This window comes from Clarias gariepinus, chromosome 1, assembly GCF_024256425.1.
Source record: "Clarias gariepinus isolate MV-2021 ecotype Netherlands chromosome 1, CGAR_prim_01v2, whole genome shotgun sequence".
NCBI lineage: Eukaryota > Metazoa > Chordata > Actinopteri > Siluriformes > Clariidae > Clarias > Clarias gariepinus.
Window position 1 is genome coordinate 45625794 of NC_071100.1, and position 16694 is coordinate 45642487.

The 16694-nt window shown below is 38.6% G+C and overlaps 1 protein-coding gene across 1 annotated transcript in view; it reads right to left on the reverse strand.

Annotated features, from left to right (window-relative positions):
• Positions 1–16694, reverse strand: part of clstn2a (calsyntenin 2a) — a 100309-nt gene that overhangs the window by 83433 nt on the left and 182 nt on the right. The window lies entirely within an intron of this gene.

Consider the following 16694-nt stretch of genomic DNA (forward strand, 5'->3'; position numbering starts at 1 on the left):
CAAATAAAATTTGAATTTGAATTTGTTTTGACACCAAGCGTCTCGTGATCACAACTCGTCCAACGGTTTTTCTCTCTTTTTCACTGTGGAATTGCAGTTAATCGTCTCCCCTGCTGGGTCTTAGTGCGCGTCTCTTACTGGTATAATCAACATCCGTGCACGCATGTACAGTACTGTTTATTATAACACTGTGACTATGTGTGTGTGTAAAACATATTTTATTTTGTGTTTGAAAGCGCGTGTGTACAGCACGCATGTACTGTTTTTTATAACACACGTGTGTGTCCGCGTGTAAAGCAAAAGAAAGTCTCATTAGAGGTTAAAAACCCATTTTCTTCCTCTCTGTCGTTGGTTGTTTGGTTATGTGTGCACGCATAATTTGACACAGGTTCACACATTCTCTCTCTCTCTCTTTTTCTCTCTTTCCTTTTTATGTGTGTGTGTTATGTGTGTGTGTGTGTGTGTTTCTTTCTCTTGCGCTGCAGAGTGTGTGCATTATGTATGTGCGTGCATAATTTGACACCGTGCCAGTTCACACACACTTTCTTTCTCTTTCACCTTAACGGTGTGTGTGTGTGTGACACACAAAGACACTAAAGGCGAGAGAGAGAGAGAAAAAGAGAGAGTGTGTATGAACCAGCACGGTGTCAAATAACACGCGCACACACACATAATGCACAAGAGAGAGAAACACACACAGCGCCTGTGTGCATAAACGGAAACACTTATCTGTCGAGATTTATTTTTACTTTTTTTTTAAAGATAACAGGCAGGTTAATTTGCTTTATTTTTACTTTTTTTGTGGCTGTGGAATGAATAATTAGAATTTCCGTGTTTTGGAATACGAGCCCGCTTCCGAAACAAATTATGCTCGTAATCCAAGGTTCCACTGTACAAGTTTACTGCAAACTTGGAGATATACCTTTAAAATGAAGTGTGTAATGGCATTTAGTTTGCTATAATCTGAGCTAGCTTGTTAGAGAATAGGGATAAGGACAGAGTGAATCGATAAATATGTGTTCGCACAGACAAAAAAGAAAATTACAGAGAAAAACTGAGAGGAAAGAAAAAAAAAAGAACAACATTCTCCTTTTTTTCCCTCTATATTGTTTAGGAACTGGGTTTGGTAAAAACATGTCCCCACTAATGCACTAAAATTCTCTGATTGGTCTGAAAGGTGATGTTGATTCATTGATATTGATAAGGAGAATCAGTCAGCGTGAGACTAATTCTAAACACATATTTATTAAAATAAAGTAAAGTTTTCAATACGTTTTATAAAATTTTCTCCCTGAATTGTTGATACACCGCAGTAATATCTGATTGGTCAGACATTGTTTTTGTCTATTTAGGAGAGAGAGACGCAACAAGGATGGTAAAGGATTGACTGTTTATATCTGTAGATACAGACATTCCAAATATAATCAGAAACTTGTCAAATTGTTTTTGTCTAATTTAATAGAGAGACAAAACAAGCCTGGTAAAAGAACAAATGCCTACTGCTGCTACAGTCATAGCAGAAACAAAATGTTCTATCTGATCGTTCCAAAACTATAAACTCATTAAATGTATAAAATGGCTTTTTTTATTTTTTATAAATAAACCATGTAATTTGTTGTATAAGAGGATTAAAGCACCTTGCTGATGATTTTGCTATAATGGATAATCCTTGCTATGTTTCAATCCCAAAGTAAATGATGATGCGAGACATAACAAATGTGTTGTTTTGTACAGTATAATATATTATCTGGCGTATATTGTCATGTGCATGCAGCGTAAATCCCAGTCAGGATGTCCAGAAGCAAGCAGAAAAGCAGTGGCGATGAAGCTGTACTGCTCAGAAGTTTCAAGCAATAACAATAAAATAACAATGATGCCCTAATTTCAACACCACATAAAAATGGAACATTTGTACTATATAGTCACCAGCTATTTTTTCTTTTCCAGTTTGCATTTCTTATCGTATCTACACAGCATGATATTCTACGCTAAGTCCTATAAAATCGTCAGAATTATAACCTTCATTATGGATAGTAAGACGGCATGATTTCGACTGGAAAGGAGGTCATGAGTCTAGATTGAACTCACTAAAAATAAAATCACATGGTCATCCTTATTCATTTGAAACAGCTTTCTAATTGAAGTATTCTGAATCGATAATTTGTCCAGGAACTGTATGGAACACAATAGGTTTAATTAATTTTTAATGAAGCCTGAGCACCATAATTAAGTCTGGCAGTAGTAGCCTGAAAAGCAGCGAGTAGTATTTCTGCATGTATTGTAAGTGTTCTTGATGGAGAGAGCTTGGAAGGAGTGAGCTATCCTTGACTGAATGTAGTACAGTAATGACTGGCAGTAGGATGCTTATACTCTTCAACCTCTACAGGAACTAAGGACAGTGCTGGGAAGCCTGTTTGGCCAAGAAGGTTTTGTCGAGGTCCAGACTAAGTCTTCTGCCATGTGCACATTAATGATTAGCAGTCTTGATGAGGTGCTGAGGAAGGGAAACAGAGATGCAAGCTGAGACAAGATTGCCTTTTTGGAATTTTTCTTTTTTGGTTATATGCCCTTCATGGTTCCAGCCACTGTAGCTTATTAAAAGAATATTAATACAAAGTAAAAAATAAATCACTCCTTTCATCAGCTATACAGTAAGACCCCTACATACAAACATTTAAGTTACGAACTTCTCAAACGTCTGGCATACATTGTCACTCGCGTGCAGCATGCATCCATGGTGAAAATATGGCAGATGTTGCTTGTTCTTTTACCATGAATCGTTCAACCATCAACATGATTCTAAAGAACAAGGACAAGATCATGGAACATGCTAGTTTAATATTGGGTAAAGCCATTTGTTTTAGTATCCTAATACCTAGAGAATGTTTGTTAGACTGACAAACAAATCAAACTTACTCTCTGAACGAAACTCATTCATATTTTGGAGACTTACTGTACTGGTTGTCCTGTAAAGGTTTGTGGGGGCCTAGAGCCTATCCCATGGAAGGTAGGGCAGAAGGCAGGGTTCAACTCGGAATGGGTACCATCCCCATCATATAGTATGGACACTTTGAAATAACACTCAGGTTACGTGGAGGAAACCCACAAACCAAGGAAAGAGCGTGAAAACTCACAGAGAGACTAGGGATTTGAACCTCCGACCCTAGAGTGGTGAGGTAACAGTGCTAACCGCAAAGCCACCATGCTGCCTTCCAAAGAAACCCAAATTCCCCCCAAAAGAAATCATACTAAAAAACATTAAAAAAAAGGAAAAAAGCTAAAGTTCCTTTAATCATTATACGAAATGTGAGCATGTGGTATGGGCTTAGATTGCAGACACACTTTATGATTATGTGATTTTTCCACTGCTGAACAGAATCTGAACATGATGTGCATTTTGTCACAATCTTGTGTGAAAAGAACATAAGGGACTTATAATAAGCAGCTTCTGTTAAATATGGTAATCAGAAACATAACATACTGGGCAGGCCAGTTGTGAAAAAGTAATAAAAGAAAATAGAAATCATGCTGCTTTATGTTTTGCTCTGCTGCATACAACTGGGCACTATTTAAAGGAATACATTAGATTATTATTTTTTTAATCTGTCTTAAATCAAAATTGAGGTGCACATACTGTACAGTAAATGCATTGCCAAGGGTCTTGGTCAGTATAAATTTTCCTGACACAGACTCTGAAGTTTGTCACTAGGAATGCGAGTACACTTAAATAATCAGGGGCCAAATTTCACAACCCTCATTCTGTGCAAAGTTGCATTCCAAAGTTTGCCCCCTGAATAGTCATACGGCTAACTGCAACTTACTGTACACCTATTTCCCGGGAAAGCTAAATACACTGTAACTTTGAAAGATACCAACTTGATTTAGCTCAATGGATGGCTAAAGTTTTCTATGAGTCCTAACCTCGGAATGCATCTTTGCATGGAACAAGGGTTGTTAAATTTGGCCCCGATTACTTAAGTGTACTCGCATTCCTGGTGACAAACTTCAGAGTCTGTGTCAGGAAAAATTTTCTGACCAAGACTCTTGGCAATGCATTGACTGTATGTGCACCTTAATTTTGTGCACCGTGACAGTTTTTCATGGTCAGTGTGCTAAGCCGGGCAATTTTTTTTTAGTAACCAAGCCCTCCGGTAATGTACTTGAAAAAATTCAAACTATCCGTTTAAACCATGAGCATCAACCTTGAAATCTCATGCTATAGTACTGTATAATGGGTTCACTACCGTAATTATCTGGAAAAAGCCTATTTATGTATTGGGAATGGATCAAATCAGTAAGATATAGGGCAAACATGAGAATGAAGGAAATGACATCTTTAAACATGGCATGGTTGTTAGTGCCAGATAGGCTGGATTAAATATTTCAGAAATGACTGACTCTAAAGGAGTTTCATGTGTATATAGTCTAGAAAAAGAAAGAAACAAATAAATCTATTACTGTTTGTAACCATGGTGGCCAACAAACCATCTCCGACACTGAGTCAGATGGGCTACAACAGCAGAAGACCACACTGCGTTCTACAGTATGCCTGTCCTTATAAATCCCAATAGTTTTAGATAGTATGAAGCATCATAAGAAGATGGATAGAGCAGCGCAGTTGCCGCCAGACCTGACATTTCAAAAATGAGTCATCTTCCTCGCAGTCCAAATAATGACAATAAATGCTTATTTGAATGACACCAGGCGGCTGAGAGTTCATATTTTTGTAGCCAATATTGAAAGGGAAAAAATATGGCTGCATATTCAGGGCTTAGGGGAGGGGTTGGGAATAGAAACAGTTATTGCTGCCACGCAGTAGAAAAGTGTGTGTTGTTTTATGGTTTACCATAATTAAGTTAAAGTCTCTAAGGCAAAGGGAAGCAGTGTGTGCAGTGCCACACAATCATACCCAAAGTTTGAAATGTCTCACTGTTGTTTATTTCCACAACTCAGAGATCCCTAAATAACTCAGTGCTGAATAAACTCAAAACTGTTGACACATGTTTCATCTTCTCTAGATTGGAATGTCTTTCTGAGTGTCTTGAGATCCGCACCATGTGCTCATGCACAGCTGTGTCCAGGACACAGATTGATGATATCATAATCCTGTTGTTGTGTGTGTGTGTGCATGTCTGTTGTTCTTGATCCTTAGTAATAAAGGACATCGAGAATTATTATGAATAGTGTGATGGATGATGAAATTCTGCATGTATTATTAAAAGCATAATTTATTGGAGACAAAATAAAAGTTAAAAGGAATTGTAAAATGGTAAAAATACGGCTTATCACCAGCTTTTATATACATAGTAGCTTCTGCCATTTCCCAATCCCAATGCTGGTCAGCTTTCACATTAGTAATTCTTAGTACCTGGGTACACTTGTGGATTGGCCACCCTGTTCAGGGTATACCCTGCTTTATGCCTAAAGAGCAGTGGCAGTACGCACCTTATTGGTTCAACAAAGAATAAGAGGACAAGAAAAGTGATGGAGATTTCATAGAAAGCAGTTGGAATTGATGACCTCACATTCGAAATAGAGGTCCATTTCATCTATTTTTGGTGGTTGGACTTTATAACCAGATTTGATCTGTTCTCAAGTACACTGTACCGTGCTTGAGACAGTGGGTGCCTTTTATTGCCTTTCAAACTACTTCATGTCCTGACTGGGGACACATTATTCAAACCGCCCAAACTTTCCAGCAAGCAAGTGCTTTTCCAAAGCCTATAGAGTGAAAACATCCGTTCACCATCGCATGGTGTTAAGTTAATTTGCCAGTTAGGGGCCAGGGGTAGCTCAGTGGTTAAGGCATTGGACTACGGTTTGGAAGACCCCAGGTTCAAACCCCACAACCACCAAATTGCCACTGTTGGGTTCTTGAGCAAGGCCTTTAACCCTCAACTTTTTAATTGAGATAAAAAAAAAAAAAAGTAAGTCGCTCTGGATAAGAGCGTCTGCCAAATGCCTAAATGTAAGTTGACATGGACCTGGCCTTCCTTTCAACAGGCTAGTGCTGGTTGCATCATGATGCGGGGAATGTTTCCTTTGCGTTCACATAACAAAGAACTATTGGTCCAGACAATCCCATTATGGTTGAAAATACACTGATCAGTCATAATATATATGTAAGTATAATGGCCTTTGGTTCCAAGAGGCATGGATGAGTCTTGGTTGTCCATGATCCAGTCACCATTGTACTGGTATATAATTGATAATCAGTGTTATTCTGAAAGTCATCTTTCAGTGGTGTTAGTGTTGTTAGATTGGTGTATATCCATTTTATAAAATCTACTTCCAATGTGATAATCCATCACTTGACATTATGATCTTAGATTGGACTCATGAAGATGAAAATTAGCTCATTGTATTTCAGTGTCCTTGCAAGTCACCAGCTTTGAATCTAGTAGAGCACCTTTGGGTTCCTTGTCTCGAACTCAAGTCAGCCTCGAGCATCAAAATGAAAGAAAGAAAGAAAGAAAGAAATAGGGAAGAATTTTTGGATCCTCAAGCCTTATCTTTGCCAGAACACTGTGTACATGGTGAGTCATAAATCTTCCTACGCGATTTCTAGACAAGCCACCTCAACTGACACCACGACCAGGCCTCTCAGTCAGCCGACACTTGCAGCGACAACTAAACAGTATAACACTTTGCCAATTATCTCTCCAAGTGTTGACATGGGAGAGCAGCTAGATAAGGAATACAACTCTTGGAAGTGTTTTGGACCCCTCCCCCAGGCTCTTTCCATAAAGGTTAAATAATCTCCTTACAAAAACGTCACCGGATCAACGATTACATCAACTTTGTTAGATAACCAATTTCACCTATTTAACCTAATGAAGTCAATTATCGAATTGAAGCCAGCACAAGTGTCTGAGCTGATGCTAGAGAAAACTCATCAGCACCTCCTGAACAAACAGAATAGAGAATCGAAAATAATTTGATCCGCTGTGGTTTGTATCAGCAGGATAGTTTGCATTTTAAAATCCTTGATCCATTTTGAGGACCTGCCTCTCTAAGGGTCTGCCGCAAGGCCCTGAAGAGGACGTGAAAAGAAACAGCAGGGCAGAAAATATATAAATATATATAAATAAACACATAATCAAATCACCTTGCACAAATAAGACATAATGTCCTCTGATAATACGATTGTGCTGAGATGTTATTGTGTCAGCATGCCTGGCTCAGGGGAAGAGCGTGTGTTAGTATAGGAAAATGGAAGCTGAGAGGATGAAGGAGGAGGAAAATCCATGCTGGGGCGCAATAGTCTAGAAACACAGAAAAGCACCCCTAAACACTGCATAAAACAATGCTTTGCCATTTAACATGATGGTCCCAGGATGTAAGACTAACACATCTGTTTACTTAACAAGGTGATTTTCCATAATGCACTTTTTTTTTTTCATTTTCTACTTGAATGCATACAGGTTAAGTGCTTTGTGGGCATGTCAGCCATCCCATGATTTGGGAAATGGGGTACCATGCTCCATCGGGAAAACAGTTGAGCTGAGTTGAATCTAGTATCTAGGTTTTCTTATATGAGGTCACATAAGAAGAAAAATCTAATAAATTTTGATCTTTGTTTAAGCCTTCAGATGATTTTTATTTTATTTTTACTTGGGCTTTGTCCCTTTTATCCTACTGTAGGTGTTGCTCACTCACGCACTCATCGTCTATACTGCTTTATTCTGTATTCAGGGTTGCGGGGGGCCGAGTTAGGGCACAAGGAAAGGTACACCCTGGACAGGGTGCCAATCCATTGCAGGCCACACACTCTTTCACACACTATGGGCAATTTGGGAATGCTAATTAGCCTAATCTGCATGTCTTTCCTCGGAGGAAACTGACCGAGGTACCCGGAGGGAACCCTACCAAGCACGGGGAGAACATGCAAACTCCATGCACACAGAGACAGAAATCAAACCTGGCTGGGATTCAAACCCAGACCCTGGTGGTGCAAGGCAAGTGCTAACTACTACTTAAGTATTGCTACATCGGATAACTTAATATGTAAGATCTGGCACAGGTTTTATGCCCGATGCCTTCTGGTTTTCTAACCAGGCCTGGGACTGGCACTGAATGCAGTGGCTAGGTTGTATGGGGCATAAGGTTAAGGGTCTTACCCAAGGACCCAACTGTGGCGACCTGGCAGTGGCAGGGCACGAGCCTCTGACTCTCCAAGCAGCAAACCCAGAGCCTCAATTGCCTGACCTACCACTGCCCCTAAACCTTCAACTAATACAAAATGGCAAAAGGGCAAAAAAACTAAAATCCCACAAACAATAACAACACAGAATGTCCATATAAATATCTCATAATGACTTTGAATTATGCGTAATAGGTTGTCTTTTTGTGTATTCTTGTCGTTTACTTTTCTCTTTACATACACATTATGAATACCAGTGCAACACAAACTGTGCAAGCTGCTCTGTTCTGTGGCACTGAATAAAAGGCGAGCAGAAGCTCTAGAGGAGAACTTCCTTACATAGCGAATGTACCGTAGCGTTCACCTGGGAGCATCCTGGCGCAGGTGTTCAGACTGGGATATCAGCTCTAAACATGAGTAATGAGCACTCTGGGGGAGTGTGTGCAGGTAAACACGTACACACAGGTACACACACATACACACAGATACACACTCACTCCCCAGCCTAGCCCTCGAACCTATTACGTATTATCTCAAAAACATTTCTAGCATCTTTACAATAGCACAATGGAAAATGGCTGAAAATCATAATGACAGTGTTTTTACTCATGGCACAGATGGAAGGAGATGGAAGAGGGCTTCACCTGTTGTTGCTGACTAGGATGGAAAAAACCAAGAACGCATTGTCTCAATCCAATTAAAGAGCGAAGACAAAGAGATAATAACGCTGCATCAGATTCTTTGCTCAAGTTATGCGTTTCATCGTATTTAACCAAAGTGGACACACTTGCAAGCGAGAGAGAAGGACATGCATGTGTCTAAGTGCTCCTCACTTGTGTTCTCACTTCACTGCTCCGAAAGGATGCTTTCTGTTTACGCTAGACTTGATATTCATCTTTCTGTACGACAGGCAGACCCGCCCCCAAATGCTTTCAACCTGGTACAATACATGTTGTATTATTGCTTTCAGTTAAGTTCTGTACTGGCATACTAGTGTTTGGGTATGATCTGCATACATAACGGTGCTGTTACTATGGTAACTCATGGGTTAACCATCACAAGACTTGTGCATTTGCCTCCGTAAATGCCTCCTCTTGTAATAGTTGAAGTCTGACTTATCTTACCCAGTAAGATGTTTTCTTGCAAAATGTGTGTTTGTGTGTATGTGTGTGCCCAACAGACAGTTGCTTGCAGTCAGTGTAGTGAATTTTTACCTTGCTTTGTGAAATGTACCGCAGCAGGGCTAATGCACAGTACAGTACATCCAGCACTTAAAGTTTGATCCACTCAACAAAGCGCTAAAAGACTATATATCCATCAAGCCATCCATCCATATAGGAACCTCTGCAATCCAACTAGGGACCATGGAGGCCGGTGGTGGCCATTATATTCATTCACTTTTTTTTTTTTTAAACGACCGTGGTCGGACCTCCGGTCAACATTCACACATACTTTTATACCCTATAGGTGTGTTCCATGCGGAAGGCCCAGGTTCAATTCCCAGCAAATGCAAAATGGGAACCGGTCCCAAGCCCAGGTAAAACATGGAATGGTTGAGTAAGAAAGGGCATCTGACATAAATAAAAACCTGTGCCAAGTTGTTGTGTGAATAGGAAGGTCCGCTGTGGCGACCCCTTGATAAGGGAGCAGCCAAAAGTCCAAAATCATCAATTAGCCCAACCTGCATGTCTTTGAAAACCAAAATTTAAACCACCAAACTCGGGGAGAACATGCGAAGTGGGGGTGCAAGGCAACAGTGCTAACCACTAAGCCACCTTGCCAGAATATATATACAGTATTGGCATATATATTTCATATCAATAGAAAAATAGATACAATTTTTATTGGTAACACAAACCCAAAATGCCACACTGAAAAGCACAACAAGGTATTGCTTCATCTCTTTAGTGACATTCAGAAAAAAACGAAACAAAACACAAAACTACATACTGAAAAGGCAATGCTGTGATTGCGTTGCTGTTACATCAGCATGAGATTTGTCAGGAACTGTGCACGTGTATGTGCATATAATTGCCCTGTAAATTGCTTTTTACTTCGCTGTACACGAGGTATTAGCCCCGCCTCGTATTACACTCGCTGTTCTCACAACATTCAGAAACACTCAGGGGCGTGGTTTTAATCAGCGAGGAGGACAAGAACCCGTAAAAATCATTTGCCACGTGCTTTAAAGTCATAAGCTCATTGTTTCTTCGTTCCTACTGCACTGACCCCCTTTAATCATCAGGCTATTTCTGGAGTGATTATTAAAAGATGATGAAAGTGTTCATATGATTAAAAAGACTTTGAGCTAACAGCAGGATGTAGGAGTTCAAATCTCTTCCAGCTACACCTCTGCGTCGTGGTACACATAGTAGGATTATGATTTGTTCGTCCTACCGGTGTTGCTTAACAAAGCTACAGATCAAACTCATATTCAATATGAGTGCATTTATATGGAGACCTCCTGCGGGGATTTGTGAAATGGTTTAATGGAACCTTTTAGATTCAACAAGAAAAGTGGGCTCGCCAAAATCACGTCTGGCATCTCTCTTTCACACACACACACACACACACACACCCACACACACACACATAAAAAGGTCACAGTGAATAATGCAGCCTTCTACCTCCATCCAAAATATCGCAACCTAATTTAAACAGTTTAGGTCATCGAAACAATTCTTTTCTTTTAGCTCTGAAATCACCAGATGACACACACACACACACACACGCGCTCATGGAAGTGAAGCTCGAAAGACACTTTGAAATGGACTGACATGTGAACTGAAGGTCAGAGGAACTGGCCCCCTGTTTGCCTGGATTGATGAATCCTCAAGTGCTCCATTGTGTAAAATCTGATAACACACTATTCATGTTTGGGCCCTTTGTGAGAACCAAATGTCCTCATTATGATAGGGTGGGGTCAAAAGTCCATACAGAAGAAAATGTGTTTTTACCTGTACAAAAACAGATTTTATTTTTAAGAAAGTAAAAATATTTCATTTTGGGAGCTGGAGCTAGATTTTAAGGTTCAACATCTCGTTAATTAGCTACGGTAACGATGATGTCAATGAAAGGTCCTTAGAAAAGGCTCAACTTAAAAATTTATAAGCCAATCCACCAAGTAAAAGCTTTAACAGTTTTATATTTTGAGTGCCTAGAAACTGGCTAGCCTAAAATGAGATAGCTATCTTATTGCGTATTATTGTGATGTACTGTAGTCTTATGGAGATATCACAGCTGTGCTGATATTCAGTACAACAGCATGCCTTGAGTGTATTATTAACAGATTATGATTTGTTATATTGCTCTGAAAGGACATGACTGGCCACCGACAGTTAGTTGTAATTAACATAAGTGAAAATTGTTGTAAATTCTAACCAGTAGCCAAAAGATGAGGTCAATAAATCATGGATGTGTTGGACAGTCCTTACAAGATTAACTTTATATTCCCATTCATTCCACTTTAGAATATCAGTTAACTTCCAATGTTCCAGAGTTGAATCCCAAATTGCGTTAAATGGGAATCAAGTGTGCTAGGATATTAGAATCCCTTGTTCCAAAAAAAAAAAACAAGTAGTGCCCTTGATCAGGGATTAGAAAGGGATTAGGGATTCAGACATAGACTACGTTTACACTGCAGGTCTCGATGCCTGATTCTGATTTGTTGCCTATATCAGATTTTTTTGACCGTCTGTTTACACGTTCTTTCAACTATGACTCATATCCGATTCACGTGTTTACACTTTCCATGCCATCTGAAACATCGCGCATACTTAAAGGAAGGTTATTGCGCTACACACTAGCCAAGATAGACGAAGGTGAAGTATGCTTAACGCTCTGCGATATATGCAAAGTTCGCGAAACGACACCATGGTTTTAAAATGGAGGAGGAGAAAAAACGGCATAATTGCAGCCTGCGCATATGCTTCATTCACCAAATTTAGATTTCTTGATTTTATTTAGCGCTAATAAGCATTTAAGGGGGGGCACTGGGTGCTTTTCCTTTTCCATGTCACCTGCGATGTTATAATCCCACACACGCTTCCACTGGAGAATAACATTACGTCATTAAACCGTAGAAGTCGCAGTTTTAATGTTATACAGAACGCAATGCCTCAGAAAATCCGATCTGTCCGTTTACACGACAATCACATTAGCACATATCTGATTTATATGTGATTTATTTCCACATATGAAAGAGGCTTGAAACCGATCTCAAAATATCGGAATGCATGCGTTTTTTCCTGTTTACACGGACATAGAACATATCGGATATTTGTCACATATGAGCAAAAAATCGGACTTGGGTCACATTTACCTGACAGTGTAAACGTAGCCTTAGTGTTAGAAGTTAGTAAGCTTTGGAGTGCATGGTAGCCATGAACAGAACAATTTAGAGGCAATTTAAAATGACTTGGAAGCAATTACAAAAGAGACAAAGTGCTGTTTAAGATGACATAACGTTGGCAAATGTGTTTTTTGCTGAAAGTGCTTCTGTGACTGGTTTTGAGTGTACTGTACTGTAGGTCTTGGCAGGCAGCTGCTCTCTCCTCTTTCTAGTAATGACCTACTTTCACCCTTACTGGTGACTGACAGTGTAATTAACGGTTGTTAGAACACCAGTGATGCTGAGTGATACATACAGGTAAACATTATGAAGCATGTCGAACCTCTACAATTACTGTATGTATTTACTTTCGCACATTTTAACACACATTAAAGACACAGCACTTTGTGTATCACTGTGTAAATAAAGTAAAGGCACGGGTTCCACATGGCACCATGTTTTAGTTGATTATTTGGTTGTTAAACCTTGTTCTCGTACAAAAAAAAAAAAAAAATACCAACTGCCTGGACACAAACTCTGGTGCCTGGGCTACTGATATTTCTAGCCCTGGTATGTGTCTGGGTTCATATGGGTTAATGAAAGTGTAGCTGAGCATGCAGTGTTATTCTTGTGCAGACTGGACAGACCTGACCTGTGGGAGAAGCTGGGCCAGAAATGATAGAGGCAGGACCAAGCTGTCCAATGTTTTTTTTTCCACTTGGCCAACCTCTTTCCATTTTGCCCAAGGGTCGTGTGCTGTTATGGGAAAATAACGATGGGGGCGACACCAATGAGTTGAACAATCAGATTCAAGCAAATAACATCCTTGTGTTGGAAAATTAGTGTTAAATTAAGCGAAACGTCTGAAAGCACTTCTGCTGTATATTTTCGTGTTACAAAATAAGAGCGAAGAATACAGGTGTGCATTAGGTTCGAGAAACATAACACCGGCATTTACTCGACAAACGACCCCCATATTTAACCAGGACATTGAATCGCTCCCATAACAACGACAGTCATGCAGAGGAGAATGCATCTTCGAACACTTTTGTTCTCCGAGTCAAAGAACAAAAGCTTGAATTATGCAGCTTCCCCAGATAAGACAACACGATTTATTTAGCTTTTAACTAATGCTCAGCTTTCAGAGAAAGGTCCGCCGTAAATCTCACCCTCTTTTACACTCGGGCACCTGGGTCTCGTTGTTCCCTTTCCTATATTTCTCTGCGGTGCTCTTTATGAGTCTCTTCTGTCTATTTCGTCCCCTCTTTATAGATCCATGGATGCGGTATTCAAAGAATCTCTCTGCTTCTTAGCCACAACCTTTCTCAGGTTCTTAGGAGAAAAATATCAATAAATAAGACAGAATTGTAGAACAAGAAAGAACCAACAAAATACAGCGAAGCAACAGACAAACAAATGCATAAATAAATAAATAAATTTGATTGAAACAATTAATTAGCAATATTTTAAAAAGCAGTAATACACTTGTGCTATATTACTCAATCATTCTTTATTTAAACTATATAAGCTTATTTAAAAACAGTTCCAGCATATAAGGCTTAAATTAAAGTGAATATTTTCGGATAAATTTTGGAAATTAAAATCACGAGCAAAAAAAGGATTAAAAGTATTTGTGTTTTTACATGGATGATTTTAAAGTTTATTCCTAGCTTAAGTAAGAAAATATGGGTCTTATTAAATATAATTTTATATTCTTTATTAAACATAGTGCTCCCATTATTTATAATAACCTTTAAATAAAATCCAACTGTTTGGTCACTGAAAAAAAAATAAATAAATAATAATAATAATATATATATATATATAGACACAGTCTGTTTTCTAATCACTGTTGTTCAAAGGAAAAAGGTCAGTAAGTTCTTCCTTTGAATAATATTACATATAAAAAAATGGAATATGATTTATTATCTTGGTGAAAAAAAAAGCGAATCCATATATACCTGGGGCATTCAAGTTAATCCAACCTTTATTTCTCTATATAATCCCCTGATACACAAATGCATTTATTCCAGTGTTTTGCTGGTTTTTGGATACCATCAAGGTACAAAGTTTACTCAGCATGATGGAATCATGATCAGACTGCATGCTTTACAAAGTCTTAAACTCTGGGAAACTCCTTAATGGCCAAATATGTGGAAATGACTTGGAGCGAGGTCAAGACTGTATGGGTGATGTGGCAATAACCCCCAGGTGAGTTCTTGTAATGTGCAAGTGGTGTTGCTGAAGTATTGTGTGAACAGTTCACAATGACAGATGCGTCTCTTCTTTAAGCTAGCAACAAGTTATCAGACGATTTTTAAAGATTAAGCGTTCCACTCGGCTGGGATCAACCTTCACAGACGTACCACCTTCTCTATAAAACAAAACTTTATGGCACCGTTCAAATGTTCTAATTCACCGTACTGTGATAGAAGTCTTCTGTAAATGTCAATCAATTATTTGCCTTCATTCAGAAGAAATGTCAACACAAGTCCGGGTTTGACTTGAACACCACTTGTAAATGGGCTATAGAATAATTTCAAATAGAAATATTATTATTGCTTCTTATCGCGTGGGTTAGTTTGCAGCACTTCATAGCAGGATTTTTTTCCCTAATCTGGCAACCTTTTCCTGCACATAGTATGTAGGTGAGAGAGAGAGAGAGAGAGAGAGAGAGAGAGTTTGTGTAAGTAAAAGTACAAATAATTAGTGTGTGCATAAGAGAGTTAAAAAAATTACTATATAAGATCTGCCAATGGGCCCAAATATAACACTGTGACAAGAAAACCATGTGTATCTGTTTCACCAAGTCGTCTAGGTCTAGGTCTTGTAAAGTACTTAAAATATGTGTGATATATTCATAGTATGGTAATACTGATAAGACAAAAAAAAATTATATATTTTTTTTTATTCTATAATTCCCTTTTTTGTCATATTTGTACCAAATTGTAATTAATTAAATATTAACACTCGTGTTATTGTTCAGTATGGTAAAGTATGTGTTTTAGGGCTATATTTCTGGGTCTTTTATTCCATGCAAAATCTTTTGGAATGGATTTTTTGAATTCTTGACTAAAAAGCCAAAAAACTTTTGTGGAAGGTCTAAGTGTGGAAATCAGCATGAACCTTCCTCATGAGGCTTGCATAATAAATATACTGTATAATATGCAACATGTTTTTACTGTAAAGTGATGAACACAGGGCAATCCCAATGTCAAATGATTCATTTTCTATCTGCAGTGTGGTTCATTAAGTCTCACTTTCAATACGTTCACATACAGTAAAAATACCTCTGAAGGATGTGTATTAAATTTGCAAAATCCGCTTACTTGCACAGCTGATGATAAATTTATACTGAATCTTAATACTGAGAAAGTTGATTTAAAATCAGTAAAATACAGTTTTACAGTTATATCCATTACATCTCATTGTACTGCTTTAAATGGAAAGATTTAGTTCTCATTAACCTTACTGGTACAAATGCATACTGGTACAAATGCATACAGGTACACATTAGCTGTTGTTATAGTATATTCGAGTGTCATTCAAGCAGCTCTGCATGATTTATCCTTGACATGCTGCTACAGTCTTAGTGACATCAGAGCCATGATATTACATGCAGACAGATACATGAGACCAATTCGTTGAAATCTTCTAATTATACACACAACCTGGATGGGTGTTCAGTTCATCGCGGGACACCATGCATATATGCGTTCACCTGGTAGAAACCCACATGGGCACCATGTGAAACATCAGACAAAGAGTAACCCAAGTTCAAAATCGAATCAAGACCCTGGACCTTGGCATATACTTTTCAGTCCACTTGTACTAATTTTTCACTGGTGCTTATTGTTCTGTACAGAAATCCACCCGAAGGTAAAAGCTTTAGAAACCCTGGACAAACTTTCAACACTTGAAACAGAGGTGAAGGACATTAGGAGATGAAACAGATTGTTTGTTTATCAAACATGCAGCTTTAACACATGGGTGTATCTATACAGCCATATTCACAGCTCATCAATCTATAGTGTCAATGCCTCAAAATTAAATATAAAGCAACTGTTCCTGGAAAGAGGTAATAATAATAATAAAAAAAAAAAACTTAGTACAGCTTAGTGAGTGCTCCACCCATTAACCAAAATTAGATACAAAATTAAAGCATAAGAGAACAGCTGGGCAGGTCACATGTCCAGCAGCTGTTTAAAGAATATGTGCGCT